General features: G+C 30.5%; 4 long non-coding RNA genes across 4 annotated transcripts in view; all 4 read left to right on the forward strand.

The window, feature by feature from the left end:
• Positions 1 to 6,691, forward strand: part of LOC122636802 — a 268,896-nt gene that overhangs the window by 214,950 nt on the left and 47,255 nt on the right. The gene's annotated exons all lie outside the window — the stretch shown is intronic.
• LOC122636782 overlaps positions 1,451 to 6,691 on the forward strand; it is a 29,500-nt gene continuing 24,259 nt past the window's right edge. The window contains exon 1 of the long non-coding RNA XR_006329047.1: positions 1,451 to 1,651. This is a non-coding gene — a long non-coding RNA (uncharacterized LOC122636782). The remainder of the gene's footprint in view (positions 1,652 to 6,691) is intronic.
• The window catches only part of LOC122636783, a 12,577-nt gene continuing 7,547 nt past the window's right edge, over positions 1,662 to 6,691 (forward strand). Inside the window, exon 1 of the long non-coding RNA XR_006329048.1 lies at positions 1,662 to 1,773. This is a non-coding gene — a long non-coding RNA (uncharacterized LOC122636783). The remainder of the gene's footprint in view (positions 1,774 to 6,691) is intronic.
• On the forward strand, positions 1,899 to 3,238 carry LOC122636798. Its single transcript, XR_006329067.1, has 2 exons — positions 1,899 to 2,210; positions 2,321 to 3,238. It is a non-coding gene; the product is annotated as an uncharacterized LOC122636798 (long non-coding RNA).

Below are 6,691 nucleotides of genomic sequence, written 5' to 3' on the forward strand. Positions count from 1 at the left end.
AATTTTTTAAATTCTCCACTCGGGAGTAAATTTTTACGGAAATGTAGACGTTCCCATATCAGAACTAAATCAGTGGTAAAATAAAGTAAAAGACTAAACAGGGTAATTAAATCATCCATCAAAGTAGATAACTAAATTATACAGGTAATCGTATTATCCAAATGTCTGCTTGGTTCGATGAGAGGAAGACAAATGAAAAGATATCTTTCTTATTTTCAAGATATGAGAGGAATTATAGGCACTCGAGGAATCACATCATCGCACAATAATCCCGTCCACTTGAATACGCTCACGCGCACGCAAACGTACACACACGGATGGAGAGAGACAATAATAATTGTTCAGTATGAAGGTATTTAACGATAAGTTTGGGAGAACGTTTTATCTGCAAATCATTTACCTCGAATCAATCGTTAACATGAGAATTCGAGCTATGCAGCAAATTAAGTGCTCCAAATCCCTATATTACTGCAGGTATACATTAAATATTATGAATTTTATTTAAGCACGTATTGTTAATATTAAGCTAATCTATTTGGAGTATTGAATTAAACGTTTCTTTTCTTTTAAATTACATTAAATAATTATTTCAACTGACTATTATAATCAGTTTAATAATTAGTTTAATAAATAGTTTGAAGAATTATTTAAATCGATATAACGTTGACATGATGACGCAAACGTATACTGAATATTCGACGCATAAGGTAAAAGTGTCCCCTGGCTAACACTAACATCCCGAAAAACGGTGAAGCTTTTGATCGTCGCCACGTGTTGAAAATATACCTCCCTCAAGTGCATTTTAAATCTCTTTGATCCATGTTCCGCGTGCAATGTCGGACAACCCTTCAATAAATTTATCCGTGGATAAATCTATATATACCGAGAATTTCATTTGTCCCCAATCCTTATCCAATTAAGCCTTTCCGAGTCGTTGAATCACGTAATAGGAAATTTTTATTGACTTACGTAAATGGTGTCCAAATAAAATACGTAAAAGACATAAAGATGATATTAGCAGAAAAACAGTGACAAATGATTCTCTATGAATCCATATTCTTTACTAATGTATTATAAAAGAAGACAGATCTGCAAAAAAGAGATTGTTATCTTAAGTAATAGAAAGAAAACAGAAAGTAATTTTACAAAAAAAATTGTCGAACAATATTCTTTGCTCCAAATTAATTCTTATTCATAAATATTCTTAACGACAAAAGCAGGAAGAAACATATTTGCCAATTTTGAGAATTCTTTCATTAATATCTAATTTCAAATTGTAAGGAGAAGGAGGGGAAAAAAGAAACGAAAGAAATTCATGTCCTTGTAACTTATAACCATCATAATTCTTTGGATATATTGATTAATCTACGCCAAGTGTAATAAGCCTGTGCAGAGGGCGCCGTCGTGGTCGCTCGGTTAGCAACCCCAAACGATGTGCGCGGTACAAATACCGTCGTTCGGCGGACGGGGATGAAGCTGCAAGTCAGTCCTTCGGTGGTTGTCGAACTAGTAATACGCGAGTGAGTGTGGTACAACAAATATTCGTTCGTGCATACTTCATACGTCCCAGAGATCAGTTATACAAGTAATTCAGGCGGTTGAAACAATTTATTCATTCTTACTAGTCATTTGTTTAAACTATCAATATAAGGTGAATTTGTTGTAGTTATTAGTTTGTGATTTACTGTAAAATTTCAAGTATACCTTATGGAAATGAAACTGATTTTCGTGATCAATACTATCTAAACTAGTGTTTGTTGCATTTCGGAAAAGGTACTTTATATCACAACAAAGGATCTAACAAAATTTATTTTTAAGAACAATACAATTATAAGAAGAAATTAATGGCTTCCGTAAGTCTTAACTAATCTACTCATTTTATATTATTTCAAAGATATGCTAAACCAACCGAAGACGAAAGTAGTTCCGATAGCCTGGATGTATTGAAAGGAGCCGAATTGATTTATATTTGAATTGTAATTCCAAAAAAGATACAAAAATTTGAACTACGCTCCACCAGATTATACAAATTGCACATCCAAAGTGAAACACACTTACATTGACACTTTCTGTTCTTCCGTACATCCGACGATACGTTCTACATGCATAGTATAAATGCCAAACCATCAACGAGACTTATATATGAAAACATTTTCCTTTTTACATTTATGTTTAAATGGAAAATCAACCAATGCTGTGTTTATTTAATGGTAAGATATTTTAGAGATAAGATAAATTTTTTATTCTAAAATGTAATGTTGGATATATAATCTATATCATATCTATTTATTTTATAATAATTTATTGAATATTTTCGCAGATTTTATGCAGTCGAAGAAAGTATTTTTATTAATAAGTGAATTTATCACAAATATTCCAAATGATATGAAACCCAAAGTGGAGTAATTATCCGGTAATTTCTATAATATAGAAATGACATTTTCTAATAAGTCTTATACAAATGGCTACTGCTAAATTTTGAAGAATATTGATGGAATAATAGAATGACTAGTGATAATGATGTTTAAACCGTCTTTGTTACTTGTAAAGCTGTTCTTTCGGACGTATGATAGCTAGGGATTATTTCGCGTATGACACACACTTGCGTATTACTGGATCGAAAATCACGGAAGGAATGACTTCCCCTGATTAAATTAATCCCACGTCGTCCCGTTAGAATATCAAGATTCCTACATTTTAATGTTCTAGTTTGGGAATGAAAAATTTCCCCTCTCCTGAAACTATGTAGTTATGTTTTTATTTCCTTTATGCACTTGAATAATTATCTCATAAAACTTGGAGTCTTCTAATGAAATTGACAGTTCTTTGTCACTTTTTTAATTGCAAGAATCACGTAAAACTGTAATTAGATACAAGACAATTAATTATTATTAATAATTTTTGTAATAACAAGTTCAAATTATTGTAATAATAATATCAAAAATAATAATTATTGTAATTATCAACATTAATTTCTAGAAAGTAATCGTAATATCATCTACGAAATATGTAATGTTTCTTCTTTCGTAAGTTCAAGTCATACTTAAAAATAGTGTTCCAATATTATTTGATATTAAGAGTATTACAATTTTCGTACTATATAATTCTTATTGTAACATATTCTGTTGTTAAGAAATTTTTTCGTAGGAAGTTACATCTACTTCCATTTTCCTTAAAAACATTTTCTTCAAACATCGCCTTCTTATCTTGTAAACAAGTATATATTGCTTAAGTCACCCTAGAATTCATTTCCATTATTGCACGATAATAAAGAAAATATATTCGGAGAAAATCTCTTGTCATATTTCTTTGTTTCCTAATATCACCATCTTCTCTTCCACGAATTCCCTCTTCGAGAGAACCACATAGTTAGTAAGTGATTCTGGCGGATCCAGTGATTGCACGGCTTTTTGGGAAATCCGTGTTTCTCTGGAGTTTTCTATTGAAATGGTGCTGTTAGCCCGGGAACACTTTTAAATTATGCGTTAAATATTCGGGGTACGTTCATCTCACCGTGTTATCTTTATACCGTCAGTTTAAATAAATATTCAACATAATTTAAAGGAGAAGAGGTATATTGTTCAATGTTCCAAATTGTTTGTCAGAATATTCAGGTCATGAATTAAAAATAATGAGTAATGGAGGTTTTTCAGAAAAAGAGGTATTTGATGGAGTTAATTTATTACGTAGCAGAAATACCTTTCGATTGGGATTTAATCAAAATGCATGTACACATTGCCTTTCTCTATACGTATCGTCAAGTACCTTCGTTTTAAACGATTTATTATTACCCCTCTCAATGCACCTGTGCTCTTGTGTGCACTCATGCGTACTAATCCATGTGGGCGCGAATACGCGCGCGGTACTGTGGACGTGTGTTTGTATATTTTCTCCATTATTTCGATAAGAAGGAAAGTATTTTTTCATTTGTTTTCCTCTCGTCATACGAAGCAAACAATTCGATAATACGATTAGCAGTGAAATTCAATTACCCATTTAGCTGTATAAATTAATTTGCAGATCGATGTATAACGACTAATTTAGTTCTTTCATACGAACGAATACTTTTTTCGAAAAATTTATTTCTCATTGGAAAATTTCAAGGGATGATCCAATTATACTTCGAGTTATCAAATACTTCGCATATTATGTTCCAAACTATTTAGTTCCTCGGAAAATATTATCTTTCTAGATTCGTTTCTTTCTCATTACCTATAACCGAGTACAGCAACGACATCATTATATTTCTACTAACATAATATTTCTTATTTACTTAGTATTATTCTAATGTTATACTCGGATGGTTAAATATCTGTATAAGCGTACATATAATAATCATTTATATAATATTTCCCCCAAAATAGTAGAGATCTGTAATACTTCTTTCTAGTCATCGTTATTCGATCAACCGATCTATATTGCGCAAATCAGAATTTATAAATATCGTAGAAAAACAGCTTTTGCATGAGATTGCCGTTTCTTTTAAATACAATATTCTGAGTTCTACTTTCTTGTTAAGATCATGATTGGTTCTTGATAAAGTCTTTGAAAAAAATAAAGAAATTGAATGTAGAAAAAAATTTCCTACTCGGAAAAAAGATCAACACACTTCGATTTTTACAATGTGAAATGATCGAAAGACATGAGTATGGAGAATGAAGGAGAGAGGAATCAAATGGAAAAAGAACATTCAAAAGGGACAAAGAAAGATAAAAGCAAAAAAAATATCCACTTTACGGTAACATCGATCCAAAATTATTGGTAACATAGTGATAAAATTATCGGAGATGACATATCTTATCAATACATGCAAAATAGTTGGAACCAAAATAAATGGTGGATACAATGGTGATTCGATACTTGAAGTCATTACATTCTTCAAAGGCAGTACAGACTGTTTATTATATATCAATTCGTCTAAGTAAGTTCTTGAGAGATCAAGAATGGGAAGATCCAGAACAAAATATAAGAATAAAATCTGCTTTATTTTTTCATATACCGGTTCTATATATATATATATATATATCACTATGTACTAAAATCTAATAATATTTATTTACTTATTTATTTATGTATTCGTCTACATGTTGATGAAGTATCTATATCTATTTGTGCATTATCAGGCATATGATTTAAAATAAAATAATAAAGAAAATTAAAAGATGAAATAAAATCAAATAAAAAATTTATATAAGAAAAAGAAGATATTTAGAAAAAAAACGGAGGAATATGTATCTGGAAAGTGTAACATCCGATATCGATTTCATATTTTCATATATTTGCCTTGTATGGATATGTGTAAACTCGACTGTAAATAAATGTCTTCGACCCTCTCTATTTAACAAATTTTTGTTTTAATTCATTAAACAGGAGAAGATTAAAAGATAAATTTAAAGTTAATGAAGAAAAATTAAAATTAAGTACATATTTTCTCATATAATACTATATAAGAGAATAATTCTGTAATTGCTATATTTCTATAATTTTTAATTTTCCTGAAAACGGATAATAAACAAATAATTCGTATAAATCAGATTTCAACGTAGGTCTTTGGACAGAGATAATAATACGTTCAGTATGAAGGTATTTGACCATAAAGGAGAACGAATTATGCACCTGCAAAACATTATACCTCGAAACAGGTATTAACATGAGATTTCGAGCTATGCAGCAAATTAATTGGTCCAAATCCCTATATTACTAAAGATGTACATTAAATATTACAGATATTATATAAGTCCGAGTCATGAATATTATGATAACCAATTTGGAACATTGATTTAAACGTTTCTTCTCTTTTGAATTATACTAAATAATAATTTAAACTGACTATGATGATCAGTTTAATAATTAGTTTAATAAATAGTTTAAAGAATTATATAAACTGGTATAACGTTGACATGGTGATGCAAACATACAATGAATATTCGACGCATAATTCAAGTGTTTCCTGGCTAAAACTAATATCTCGAAAAACAGCGAAGCTTTTGATCGTCCCTACGTGTTGAATTATTTTGCAAAATATACCTCCCTCATGTTCATTTCAAATCTCTTTGATCCATGTTCCGCGTGCAATGTCGGACAACCCTTCAATAAATCTATCCGTTGATAAATCTATACACATCGAGAATTTCATTTCTCCCCAATCCATATCCAGTTAAGCCTTTCCGAGTCGTTCAATCGTGTAATTGGAAATTTTGATTGACTTACGTGAATGATGTACAAAAAAAAATACGTAAAAGACATAAAGATGATATTAGGAGGAAAAAAGTGACAAATGATTTTCCATGAATCCATATTCTTTACTAGTGAGTTATAAAAAAAGACAGATGTGCAAAAAAGAGATTGTTATCTTAAGTAATAGAAAGAAAACAGAAAGTAATTTTACAAAAAAAATTGTCGAACAATATTCTTTGCTCCAAATTAATTCTTATTCATAAATATTCTTAACGAGCAAAACAGGAAGAAACATATTCGCCAATTTTCAGAATTCTTTAATTAATATCTAATTTCAGATTGTAAGGAGAAGGAGGGGAAAAATGAAACGAAAGAAATTCATGTCCTCGTAGCTTATGACCATCTTGGTTCTTTCGATATATTGATTAATCAACGCCAAGTGTAATAAGCCTGTGCACAAGGCGCGTCGTGGTCGCTCGGTTAGCAACCCCAAACGATGTGCGCGGTACAAATA

Source organism: Vespula pensylvanica, chromosome 23, assembly GCF_014466175.1.
Source record: "Vespula pensylvanica isolate Volc-1 chromosome 23, ASM1446617v1, whole genome shotgun sequence".
NCBI lineage: Eukaryota > Metazoa > Arthropoda > Insecta > Hymenoptera > Vespidae > Vespula > Vespula pensylvanica.